We start from the raw sequence: 14,924 nt of genomic DNA, 5'->3' as shown, positions 1-14,924 counted from the left end.
ATTACCTTCCTAACTTCTCACCCCCCCCCCCCCCCATTCACAGGGACGTACTCCTTACTGTGCGGGGGGGGGGGGGGGGGGGGCTGCTATGTGGCGTAGAGCGCCATAAAAATCGATATTTGTTCTGTGCGTAAGTGTGCTATCTTTGAGGAGAGGGCTTTGGGGAGCATGTTGGACGCTAACGGCAGTTAGCCCCCGGACTTGTATCTGTGTAGACGCTAAGTGCGAATAAATCTGTATATGAGAGAATTCTAGTTGTTTACCTACAACTATACCATATTCCCATATTCCCTCAATGCTAAATAATACGAATTATGGATATAATATTACTGGAACATACCCACACAAAGTAACACATTTGCTATACATGGATAATGTAAAACTATTCGCAGCAACAAATCAACAACTCAAGCAATTACTAAAGATAACAGAGATAACAGAAGTGTTCAGCAATGATATAAATATGGCTTTTGGAACAGACAAATGTAAGAAAAATAGCATAGTCAAGGGAAAACACACTAAACAAGAAGATTACATGTTGGATAACCACACGACTGCACAGAAGCGATGGAAAAAACAGATGCCTATAAATATCTAGGATACAGACAAAAAATAGGAATAGATAATACAAATATTAAAGAAGAACTAAAACAAAATTATAGACAAAGACTAACAAAAATACTGAAAGAAATTGACAGCAAGCAACAAGACAAAAGCTTTACATACTTATGCTATACCAATATTGACCGACTCATTTGGAGTAGTGAAATGGACTAACACAGACTTAGAACCACTCAATACACTTACACAATCACAATGCCACAAATATAGAATATATCACATACATTCAGCAACAGAAAGATTCACATTAAGCAGAAAGGAAGGAGGATGGGGATTTCTTGACATAAAAGAACCTACATTATGGACAGGTAGACAATTTAAGGAAATTCTTTATAGAACAAGCAGAAACTAGCAAAATACACAAAGCAATCACTCATATAAATACATCGGCTACACCATTGCAATTTCATAACCACTTCTACAACCCTTTAGATCACATAACATCAACAGATACAAGGAAAGTAAATTGGAAACACTACATGGCAAGCACCTGTATAATCTGACACAGCCACACATCGATCAAGATTCATCCAACACATGGCTAAGAATAGGCAATATATATAGAGAGATGGAAGGATTCATGACTGCAATACAGGATCAAACAATAAACACCAGATATTACAACAAGCATATTATTAAAGATCCCAATACCACAACAGATAAATGCAGACTTTGTAAACAACAAATAGAAACAGTAGATCACATCACAAGCGGATGTACAATACTAGCAAATACAGAATACAGCAGAAGACATGAAAATGTAGCAAAAATAATACATCAACAACTTGCCATACAACATACACTTTACTGGAACAGAACCATAATAAAAGATAAAACAACACCACATAACAAACCTGAAATCATACTCACCAATAAAAAGAAGAAATTAACACAACTAATCGAAATATCCATACCCAATACATCAAATACACAGAAGATAACAGGAAAAGAAATTGAAAAATACATCCAACTGGCTGAGGAAGTCAAGGACATGTGGCATCATGATAAAGTTGACATTATACTGTCAACTACAGGAGTCATACCATGCAATATCCACCAGTACATCAACGCAATACAGCTACATCCAAACGTATATATACAACTACAGAAATCTGTAATTACTGATACATGTTCAATTACCCAAAAGTTCCTAAATGCAATGTAACATATACCGTACAGTTAAAAGGAAGTCACAGTTGATCAAGGTCCGTGTCACTTTCCATTTTTAACCAGACGTAACGTCTGAGAAAGGAAAAAAGTAATAATAAAGTTATATTAATAAGAACAATAAAATAACAGAGGCATTATGAATGATATTGATTAGTTCGAAGCCTTCCTTGGTATTAGAAGAAGTGGAAGGAATAATGGAGAAGGAAAGGGTTGAAATTAAAGTGACAATGGCTTGTAGGAAAGAAGGTAATATCAACAGAGAACTCTGTAAACAAGAGGAGGGAAAAGTAGAGGGGGAGGGAGGGTTGACGAGAGTGAGTTGCAAGAAGAGATACTTCACTGTTGTGATAGAAAGTGAGTCATTAGCTCTCTTCTGAAGTTTGAAATGATTTTATTTCTCTAATCTTTTGAGAAAGATTGTTCCAAAGTCAGGTTCCTCATACAGAAAATGATTTACAGAAAATGGCAGTGCTGTGTTGTGACACAGAGAGGATTTTACTTTATTGAGAATGAGTATATCTGCTGTGCTATTCAGACAGCAGTGTAAGACTTGAAGATAAATAGGCAGGAGTGCAACAATTGAGAAGATGATGCAGCAAGCCGCATGGAGTGGCCACACAGTTTGAGGCGCCGTGGCGTGGTTTGCACGGCCCCTCCCACCGGACGTTCGAGTCCTCCCTTGGGCATGGGCATGTGTATTGTTAGTTTAAGTAGCGTGTAAGTCTAAGGACTGATGACTCACAGGTTTGGTCCCTTAGGAATTCCCACACATTTGAACATCTGAGTGATGCAGCAAACACAGTGTATGTCTATCAGCACATAGGCATGACAATTGTTCATAGGAGTGATATGGTAGAAATAGTGTAAGTCACAAATGTATCACAGAAGCATTTTTCGTCAGTTCCAACTGACATGAGCTCTCACACGAAAATCCTCAGAGAATAGGATCACCGTAAACAACGAGGGGAGTGTTAGTGATTCTACAAGTTTCTTTTTAAGTTCGAGAGGAAATATCTTTTTATATTTCTGTATTGAATGAAGTGTTCTGCATCCATTGTGATAAGGCAAGTAGGTCAGCATTTACTTTCTGGAAGGCTGAGCGAAGATTTGTTCGGCTTGCACTTACGTATAACTGCAGGTCATCAGCATATAAATCATATTCACAGTGGGAGACAATACTCGACACATCATTAATGTATAACGAGGAAAGTAATGGGCTCAATACAGATCCTTGTGGGTCCCTTGATACTAAGTTCTTTCTCTGTGACTTCTCTGTTTCAATCATTACACATTACTGATGGCATGTAAGATATGAGTGGAACCAATGTACAGCATGATGTGTACATTATGAAACCGATTCTCAAAAGTACTGGATGGATCATTTCTAGTCTGCACATGCCTTATATGTGAAACCAGAAGCCTTAGAATTCTCCAGTGAAGAAGAATTTCTAAAATGGAAAGAAGAAATGGAATATGTAGCACATTCCAAATTCATTAAAAGCTGTGGCACTAAATTTTACAATGATGGCACCAAATGTTGTCATGTTTGCCATCGCTCAGGTCATCATCTCCAAAGGTGATGGGAGCAGACATCTAAAATTGACAGGGAGCAACAAAATCAGTGAAAAGTGCCCTGCAGACATTAAAATCTAATACAAGGAAGGAAAATGCCATGTTACTTTTGTGTCCACTCATGTTGGTCACGATCTGGACCTAGGTCATCTGAATCTGACAGAAAGAGAATGGATGAAGATAGCTGAAGACATTGCTTCATGAATGTCATTTCCTACTGTCCTCCAAACAATTGAAGAAATAGTGCACAATTCAAATTTGGAGAAAGTGCATCTTACAATGATACAGGATTTGCATAATTTGCAGCTGCATATAAACTGTCTTCAAAGTCAGTCAGACATACAAATGATGTGATCAGCGTTGAAGCTTGGGTGCAAGAAGTGCAGCAAAGTGATAATCCATGTGTATTGTTCTATAAGTCTCAAGAAACAATTAATGATCTACACCCTGCACTGAGAAGTGAAGACTTTGTGTTAATTATAATGAATGACGTATAAGCAAAATATGTAAGTGATTGTATTTGTGTTGATGGAACTCATAGCCTAAATGGCTACGATTTTGAAGTTACAACATTACTTGTACTGGGTGATATGAGGCAAGGATTTCTGTGTGCTTTCCTCACACCTAACAGGAATGACTCTGATGTTTTGAGTATATTTTTCAATTGTGTCAAATTTCAGGTTGAACATATTTCCCCAAAAGTATTCATGACAGTTCTGGCAGAATCGTATAGTATTGCTTGGAACAAATCAATGGGACCTCCTGAAAAGAGAATTTTCTGTACCTGGCATGTCGACAGAGCCCGGAGAACCAGTATTAAGAGCAAAATTCAAAATTTTGACAAGAGAAATGAGGTGTACAAACTCCTTAAGATGTCAATGCAGGTAAGAGACATTGCCATGTTTCAGGAATCGTTGATAAAAGCACTTCAGGTAACTCAACAGTGATTCAGAGACATCACAATATGGTCACTACTTCCAGATGTATTACGAAAAAGATGTGAAGTGTTGGGCATATTGTCATAGGATGCAAACCGGCTCAACACAGACATGCACCTGGTTAGTATGCATAAGACACTGAAATACATACATGGTAACGCAAAGCAGGTAAAACATTTGGATAAAGGTATAACTGCCTTCATGTTGCTTGTAACAGCAAAGCTGTTTGACAGTCTCTTTTAATTTCTTTTTATTTCTCTCCTTTCCGGTACTTACCCGCCGCCCCCTCTTCACCTTCTCTCCTGTCCTCTGTCTAAACTGCAACACTTCACTGTCCGCCACTCCCACCATAATATCCCTCCCCCTCCCCCTCCCCCTCCCCCTCCCCGCCCCAGCCTCCTCCTTACCACCACCCAGTTGCCACTGGTGCTGCTGCTCGCAGTGTGGTTTCAGTTTGCTGAGACTGCAGGCGTGTGTGCAAGTTGCATTTGCATGAGTGTGTGTGCTTGTGTATGTATATCCACTGCTGACAAAGGCCTCATTGGCTGAAAGCTATAATTGTGTGAATCTTTTTGTTGTGCCTATCACAACTCAGCATATTGAGTGAATGCTTGGAGAATCCGGTGCTTTCTAAGTATTTGCAGGTTCCAGCAGAACTGATAGAATTACTGGGTGAAAACTCAGTGGCATACATGGCAGTGAGATATGCAACGTTTATCACCTGGTATGTGAATGTAATTCTGTGAAGTGGACCACACTGCATGTAATTTATCTTTTATTTCACACATACTCAGTGCCATGTTTCTGTTCTATGTATGGAACATGATTTAAAAGCCTATAAGTGTCAGTACATGTGGGCAACAAATACTGAGTCAACCAAGGCAGCAACAGCTCCAACACATCACACCAGGTATGAGATTAAATCTGTCTTATGTACAACACTAAAATTTCTTGAGAGCCATCCCTAAATTCACATATGCTCAAAGTTACTTTTCTGTTCTGATGCAGTATGCCTGCATGCTGTTTTAATCTTTACTTACAGCATCTGTCAGTGAATCTGAAGAAAGAGTTTGTGACTTACCATAGCAGTAGGCCAGGTATGACATTAATTCTGTGTTACACACAATACTGAAATGTAATGTGAGATCTCTATAAATTGAAATATGCTCAACGTTACTTTTCTGATTGAATGCACAATGCCTGCACTCTGATTTAATGTTTAATTGTTTACTTAAAGGACCTGCCACTGAGTGTAAGGGGGCAAGCTTTTGGCATACAATGCCAGTAAGAGCATCCACACACCACACCAGGAATGAGATTAATTCTGTTATATGCAGAATTGTGTAATACCTTGTGAGACATCTATAAATCCAAATATGCTCATTGTTACTTTTGTGTTCATGTGGACAATGGTCACATTCTGATTTAATAAAATTACTTGATGCCTTCCTAAGAAAGGCTCCCCATTCCTTCCAAGCTAATTATGTAAGGGTAGACCAGATATGGCTCAAATTCAAAGATACAGTATCGACAGCAATAGATAGATTCATACCACATAAGTTAATAAGAGACGGGACTGATCCACTGTGGTAGACAAAACACGTCAGAACACTGTTGCAGAAGCAATGAATAAAGCATGCCAAATTCAGAAGAATGCAAAATCCCCAAGACTGGCTAAGTTTCACAGAAGCTCGAATTTTAGTGTGGACATAATTGTGAGATGCTTTTGATAGTTTCCACGATGAAACATTGTCTCAAAATATGGTAGCAAACCCAAAGAGATTCTGGTCATATGTAAATTACACCAGTGGCAAAAAACAGACAATACCGTCACTGCTTGATAGGGATGGAAATGTTACCAATGATGGTGCCACTAAAGCGGAGTTACTAAATACAGTTTTCTGTCATTCCTCCACGAACGAAGACAAAGTAAATATTCCAGAATTTGAAAACAGAGCAGCTGTTAGTATGAGTGACATAAAAGTAGATATTTTAGGTGTTACAAAACAACTCAAATCAATGGCAGCAACAGCTTCCACACAGCACACCAGGTATGCGATTATTTCTGCCTTATGCACAGTAGTGAAATTCCTTGTGAGACATCAATGAATTTAAATACACTCAATGTTACATTTCTGTGCCAATGCCCAATGCCTGTATTTTGATTTAATGTTTAATTGCTTACTCACAGTGACTGTCACTGAGTAAGAGGGGCAAGCTTTTGACATATCATGGCAGCAAGAGCTTCTACTCAGCAGACCAGGTATGTCACTAATTTTGTGTTATGCACAATACTGAAATCCCTTGTGAGACCTCTATAAATTCAAATATGCTCAATATTACTTTTCTGTTCCAATGCACAATGCCTGCATTCTGCTTTAATGATTAATTGTTTACTTACAGTGCCTGTGACTGAGTGTAAGGTGAAATCTTTTGGTATTCCATAGCAGGTAATGTTTTCTCACAGCACACCAGCTACATGATTTATGCTGTATTACACAAATTACTGAAATGCCTTGTGAGTTATCCCTATATTCATTTATGTCCAACAGTACCGAGTGTGAGGGGAAGCTTTTGGCATACCATGACAGCAAGAGCTTCCACACAGCCCACTAGGTATGAGATTAATTCTGTGTTATGCACAAAAATGAAATGCCTTGTGATACGTCTACGAATTCAAATATCCTCATTGTCACTTTTCTGTTCCAATTCACAATGACTGCATTTTGATTTAAGTTTAATTGAATGCTATTTTTTGTTTTATGTTTATATTTTCTTGGTAAATGCAACTTGAGTCTTGCTCTTGTTCCATCGTCATGGACAGAAAGGTTTGTGCAGTAATTACCAATGTTATTTTTGATATGTACAACTGACTGGTAAAGGTGTTCACATGGTGCAGTTAGAATCCACAGTGTTTAGAACAGATCTTTGCAATGAGCTCAACTACTATTTTTGGTTATCATTCTTATGGCTCTTTTCTGAAGTTCAAAAATTGTGTCATATTTTGTGCATTTTTTCCTCAAAACAGAATGCCATAGCTAATAACTGACTGTACTTATGAATAGTATGTAACTAGAAGACTTGGCATGTTATACACTGATGATGGGATTCTAAGGGCATAACATGCTGATGACATTTCATTTGCAAGTATCTTTATTTGTTCTCATCACTTCAACTGAGAATCAATATTCATTCCTAGAAATTTTGCATTTGTTAGACAGTCTATATAGGTGAAATCTACATTTAATTTAACATTGTCATTTTCCCTCTTCAAACCAAAATTCATGGCATTAATATTCGTTATGTTAAATGCCACTTTGTCGCTTATTGACCAAGGCACAGATTAGACAATTTTAACGTCCTTCACTGGAATGTACAGTGTTTATCTAATAAGTTGGAAGTAGTGGAAGATGTCATAGAGGCTTATCACTTAGATGTAGTCTGTCTCGTAGAACACTGGTTAAAGCTTGATGAAATAGATCTATACTGGCCTGAGGGCTACACCCTAGCTGACAAATATCGTAGAACTAATAAAAATCATGGTGGGTGTGTTATATTTCTAAAAAAGGGATTAAATACGAACCAACAGCAAAAGTTAAAGCATTATCTCTAGAAATGTTATGTGAAATTGCAGCTGTTAGGTTAACAGATTTAAATTTAATAGTTGTAGCTTTGTACTCAACTAAGACTGGAGGCAATTCAACAGATGATTTTGTTAACAAGTTAGTGTCTTTATGTGAGAGAGTCTGTAAGTATAAGTGTAGGAAAGTAATCTGTGGAGATTTCAATTTGAATTTTCAGTTCTCCACTATCTATAACTCATATGTAAATAATTTATTAAATTCTTTTGGTCTCTATATTCCAACCACTGAAATAACAAGGCCACATTATAAAGGTACTAGTACCTGTATTGACAATATATTTGTATCAAATGAGTTAATGCATCTCAAGTCAGGGATAATTAAGACCTGAGTATCTGGCCACTGGCCACTACTTCTTAGAACAGATATAACAAGAAATTGTAACACTGACTCAGTGCACATGGCAGGAAAGAAAGTATGTGTGGTCAATTATGATAATCTAAATATGTTTAAGTCTCATATTGATAAAAGTAATTGGTTGCAGGTTTATCGAGAACATGCAATAGATAGAAAGGTGGAAGAACTCATATCTACTCTTTCTGTATATGCTAAGATGTCCTTTCCCATTAAGTTACTAAATAATAAAAAGGCACTAAGAGTAAATAAGGTCAAGAATGAAAAGGTGTTGAAGATCAAGAGGGAGTGTGATGAATATTATGACTGGTATAGAAGTATAGGTTCTCAAGTATTTAAAGACATGCTCACAGTGAAAAAGAAAAGATTAAGACAGGCTTTAAGGGAAGCTAGGTGTAAAAAAAAATGAAGATATAATACTAACATCTGAAAATAAGACACATGCAATGTGGAATATCATTAACAGTCAGTGCAACAGGAAAATGACTTCACAGGCTGAAGGCAGTAATCTGAATGCTGCACAGTTAAATACATTCTTCACTGAGAAGGTGCAGGAAATAATAAAGGTGATTGGCACTTCCAATATAGCCACTGACCATAAATACTACCTGAGAAACACCACAAAGCCTGGAAGTATATTTAGCTTTAAACTGGTCTTGGTACAGGATGTTACTAATATACTGAGGAAAATGAAGAACAGTTTTAGTAATGATGTTTATGGTTTAAGTTCAGCCATGTTAAAGTGTGATTCAGTTCAACTGCCAGAATTGATAACACATGTAGTAAATACATATATTTTGGAGGCTCAGTTCCCAAAGGCACTAAAGTTTGTTAAAGTCACTTCAATACACAAAAAAGGCAGCCTCTCAAGTTGTGATGATTTTATGCCTGTTTCAATTGTGCCAATCTTGTCTAAAGTGATAGAAGCTATATTAAATAATCAAATAGTAAAATACTTTGAAGAAAACAAAATCTTCACTGACAGTCAATTTGGCTCCAGATCAGGGTTAGGAACTGTTAAATATGCCTTATCACTTTTAACACAGTGTGTGAAGCAACTAGAAAGCAAGCTAGTGGTTCAGAATAAACTCTTTGATTTATCAAAAGCTTTCGACACTGCATCTCATGAAATCTTATTGAACAAACTGCAATTCTATGGCTTTACAGGAAGTGCTCTGGAATTGATAAAATCTTACCTAAGTAACAGAGTGCAGAAGGTGGTTTTTAACGGTGCAGAATCAGATTACTTACCTGTGGGCATGTTCTGTACTTGGCCCAATTCTATTTATTATTTATATAAATGACTTACCATGTAACATAGTTGGGCCGTCAACTAGGACGTACTTATTTGCAGATGATATTGCAGTCTGTATAACTGCAGAAACAGCACAGAAGGTGAAATATGAAGCAGACCAGAGCACTGTAAAAGTTGAAAATTGGTGTAAAGCTAATTCCCTTTGTGTCAACAAAAAAGTACAAGACCTGTATGTATCGTGGAATAATAACACCGAACTTGAGCAGAGCTCAAATGCTGTTAATTTCCTTGGAATCTCAATTGATTCAAAATTATCCTGGGGTAGCCAGCATTAGCAAATGAATATTTGCTCTAAGGAAGCTGCGTCTTTGTCTAAATGTGCCAGTACTTAAAGTGATTTATTTTGCTTTAATACACAGTCACATTTCCTATGGTACAATACTGTGGGGACATCAAAACAAGGCAGTTAATGTCTTCAAACTACAAAAGAAGGCAATAAGACTGATATGTAGCTTGACACCCAAAGCTCACTGTAGGCCAAGCTTTAAAAAAATTACAGATTATGACCCTGCCATCAATATATATACTACAGTATGTAATGCATATTAAGGAAAACTATCCAAATTATCAACAGTATGACATGCAACATAATTATAACACAAGAAACAAGGAGGACCTAGTTTCTTTCTGATGTAACTATAAAAAAAACACAAAAGTGCTTCTCATACAAGTCCATAAAAATTTTTAATGCCATACCCCAACATATCAGAGATCTTCCAATTTAACAATTAAAAAAAAAAAAAGCATTTATGAAACTGATGAATTTTTAAGGGAGGCATAGAATATGGTATGACTACACTTTGTGATCAGTTTTTATATGCTTCTATATATGAGTAAGTCTGTAATTGGCTAAGTTTACTATGCAATATCAATTTGTACCGGAAGTTTCTCTGTTTTGTTTTTGTGTGAAGGTACCATAATTATTTGTGTAATATTTTCATGTTTTTGTAATTATTTGTGTAACATTTATACTATGTAATATTGACTTTTGTAATGCCTCTGAGGTCTCTATGACAATAAAAATCACTCAATTGTAAACTTCCGTGAGAGTTTCATTTGCTTTCTCTGAGAGTAGTTCTCTTGTTTTCTTAGTTACTAGAATATTGCTGTCATCAGCGAAGAGAATTTTTTCGCCATGAGAAACACTACTGGGAAAGTCATTGATGTATATCAGGAACAGTATTGGTCATAATTTGATACCTTGCGGAAATCGCATATTAAAGTATTTTTGGCCGGCTGTGGTGGCCGAGCGGTTCTAGGCACTTCAGTCCGGAACCGCACGACTGCTACGGTCGCAGGTTCGAATCCTGCCTCGGGCATGGATGTGTGTGATGTCCTTAGGTTTTTTTTTTTTTTTTTTTTTTTTTTTTTTTTTTTTTTTTTTTTTTTTTTTTTGTTTGTTTGTTTTGGTTTTAGGGCGCAAAACTGCTATGGTCATTAGCGCCCGGTCCGTGACTTAGGAAACAGTAAAAAACCGAAATTGAAAACCAGCAGCAATGGGAACGAAAGTCATAAAATTGGAGAAACTGAAAGTAGAAGGAAGGCTTAAAAATCCACTACAGAAAGGGGTTGGTTGTCCCCAAAATAAAGCTTCAAATGACTGACGTCATTTCACTGGCACTAATAAACTGGAGAACGCGGTTGGCTGAGCGTGTGTCATCTGCTAAAATCGACGATATATCAGGCGATAGCTGTAGACGGGAGCGTAACGGATTAAAATAGGGGCACTCAATTAAAAGGTGTCTGACCGTCCACAGCTGAGAGCAGTGGGGACAGAGTGGGGGAGGATCGCCCCTTAAAAGATGTCGATGGCTAAAAAGACAGTGCCCTATCCGGAGTCGAGTTAAAATTACCTCCTCCCGACGACGCGTTCGAGAGGAAGAGGTTCAAGCACAAGGAAGAGCTTTCACGTCCCGCAATTTATTATGGGGAAGTATCGACGAATGCGCGTGCCATAAATTAACACGACAACATAAAACACTCCATAGATCGGCGAAGGGAATCGACTGAATAGCTGGCCGAGGAAGAGAGACTGCAGCCTTGGCTGTAATATCGGCCGCCTCATTTCCACAGATACCAACGTGTCCCGGGAGCCAGAGGAACGCCACCGAGATGCCCCCAGGTGGAGCAAGCGCAGACAGTCCTGAATCCGGTGGACCAGAGGGTGCACAGGATAAAGAGCTTGGAGACTGAGGAGAGAGCTGAGAGAATCTGAGCAGATAACGTACTGTATCCGCTGATGGCGGCGGATGTAGTGGACAGCCTGGAGAACAGCATAAAGCTCCGCAGTATAAACCGAACACTGGTCGGGAAGCCGAAAGTGATTTGGGGTGTCGCCAACAATATAGGCACTCCCTACATCTAACGATGTTTTCGAGCCGTCGGTGTAAATAAATGTGGCGTCCGTCATTTGTGCACATAGAGCAGCAAATGCCCGACGATAAACAAGTGAAGGGGTACCATCCTTGGGAAATCGACAAAGGTCACGGAGCAGGCAGATCCGGGGACGGAGCCAAGGCGGTGCTGTACCCCAAGTTGTCAAGAAGGTTTTAGGAAAGCGGAAGGAAAGAGAATGGAGCAGTTGACGGAAGCGGACTCCCGGTGGTAGTAGGGAGGAGGGGCGGCCTGCATACCCTACATCAAAGGAGGCGTCGAAAAAAAGGTCATGGGCTGGATTAGCAGGCATGGAAGACAGATGGCTAGCATAACGACTCAGAAGGACTGCTCGCTGATTGGACAGTGGAGGTTCAGCAGTCCCAGCATAAAGGCTTTCCACAGGGCTAGTGTAAAAAGCTCCAGACACTAAACGTAATCCACAGTGGTGGATAGAGTCGAGGCGCCGAAGAATAGACGGTCGAGCAGAGGAGTAGACTATGCTTCCATAGTCCAATTTCGAGCACACTAAGGCGCGATAGAGACGGAGAAGGACCACTCGGTCCGCTCCCCAGGAGGTACCATTCAGGACACGAAGGGTGGTAAGGGATCGCAGACAGCGAGCCGAAAGATAAGAAACGTGGGAGGACCAGCACAGTTTTCTGTCAAACATAAGACCCAAGAATTTAGTGACGTCTGAAAACGGAAGGTTGACAGGACCTAGATGTAAGGAGGGCAGAAGAAACTCCTGACGTCGCCAAAAATTAACACAAACGGTCTTACTGGGAGAGAAACGGAAGCCGGTTTCGATGCTCCAAGAGTGGAGGCAATCGAGACATCCTTGAAGACGTCGTTCAAGAAGGCTGGTCCGTTGAGAGCAGTAGTAGATCGCAAAATCGTCCACAAAGAGGGAGCCCGAGACATCAGGAAGGAGACAATCCATAATTGGATTGATGGCAATGGCAAACAGTGCAACACTCAGCACGGAGCCCTGGGGTACCCCGTTTTCTTGGGAGAAAGTACGGGAGAGAGTAGTGTTCACCCGCACCCTAAATGTGCGCTCTGCCATAAATTCGTGAAGAAAAAGGGGTAGCCAACCTCGAAAGCCCCAAGAGAACAGTGTGCGGAGGATGCCTGTCCTCCAACAGGTATCGTATGCTCTCTCCAGATCAAAAAATATTGCTACTGTTTGGCGTTTCCGGAGAAAATTGTTCATGATATAAGTGGAGAGAGCAACAAGATGGTCAATTGCAGAACGATGCATTCGGAATCCGCATTGGGCAGGTGTTAAAAGACTGCGGGATTCCAGCCACCACGCTAAACTGTAATTCACCATACGCTCCAAAACCTTACAGACACTACTCGTGGGAGAAATGGGGCGATAGCTAGAGGGGAGATGTTTGCCCTTTCCAGGTTTCGGAACAGGAACGACGATAGCTTCCCGCCATCGTCTGGGAAAAGTACTGTCGGTCCAAATTCGATTATAAAGGCGAAGGAGGTAACGCAGACTATGGGTTGATAAATGCAGCAAAATTTGGACGTGGATACCATCCGGTCCTGGGGCGGAGGAGCGAGAAGAAGAGAGTGCATGTTGGAGTTCTCGCATGGAGAAAACAGTATTGTAGCTTTCGCGATTTTGAGAGGAGAAAGCAAGAGGTCGCACTTCAGCTGCACGTTTCTTCGGGAGAAACGCTGGCGGGTAATTTGAAGAGCTCGAAATCTCAGCAAAGTGCTGACCCAACGAGTTAGAAATTGCGACGGGGTCCACTAATGTATCATGCGCGACAGTGAGCCCAGAGACCGGGGAGAAACTAGGCGCACCTGAGAACCGTCGAAGCCGACTCCAAACTTCCGAGGAGGGAGTGAAGGTGTTAAATGAGCTAATAAAGAATTTCCAGCTTGCCTTCTTGCTATCGCGGATGACACGATGGCATCGCGCACGGAACTGCTTATAGCAGATACAGTTGGCCAAAGTAGGATGGTGGCGGAAAACGCGGAGAGCACGTCGCCGCTCACGTATTGCATCATGGCATGCCTCGTTCCACCAAGGAACTGGGGGGCGCCGGGGCAATTCGGAGGTGCGTGGTATTGAATGTTCCGCAGCTGTAAGAATAACGTCGGTAATATGTGTGACCTCATCGTCGACGCTGGAAAAGTGACGGTCATCGAATGTCGCTAGAGACGAAAAAAGTGTCCAATCAGCTTGGGCAAACTTCCAGCGTCGCGGGGGCATGTATGGCAGTTGAGGCTGCAGTCTAAGGACACATGGAAAGTGGTCACTCGAGTGTGTATCATCAAGGGCGAATCATTCGAAGCGTCGAGCTAGCGGAACAGTACCGACCGAAAGGTCCAAATGAGATAAATTTGTCGTGGAGGCAGACAAAAATGTAGGGACCCCAGTGTTGAGGCAAACTAGATCCGCCTGGTGGAAGACATCTAGGAATAGTGAGCCACGTGGACAAGGATGTGGAGATCCCCAAAGCGGGTGGTGGGCATTGAAGTCCCCAACCAGCAAATAGGGGGGTGGAAGCTGACCAAGAAGATGAAGGAGATCAGCTCGTGCCATTGGTGTGGACGATGGAATGTATACAGTACAAAGAGAGAACGTGTATCCGGAAAGGGAAACACGGACGGCGACAGCTTGGAAGGAAGTGTTTAAATGGATTGGGTAATAATGGAGAGTTTCATGGAGAAGAATCATGAGTCCTCCATGTGCTGGAGTGCCTTCAACAGAGGGGAGATCATATCGGACGGACTGAAAATGAGGGAGAACAAAGTGGTCATGGGGACGCAGCTTTGTTTCCTGAAGACAGAAGATGACCGGCGAGTAGGATCATAAGAGGATCGACAATTCATCTCGATTGGCTCGAATACCACGGATATTCCAGTGGATAATGGACATAGGGTGAACAGAAAATGGAGGAATGTGACCAAGGTTGC

Source organism: Schistocerca americana, chromosome 8, assembly GCF_021461395.2.
Source record: "Schistocerca americana isolate TAMUIC-IGC-003095 chromosome 8, iqSchAmer2.1, whole genome shotgun sequence".
Taxonomy (NCBI): Eukaryota; Metazoa; Arthropoda; class Insecta; order Orthoptera; family Acrididae; genus Schistocerca; species Schistocerca americana.
The sequence above is the reverse complement of the archived record's forward strand: the minus strand, read 5'-3'. Positions refer to the sequence as shown.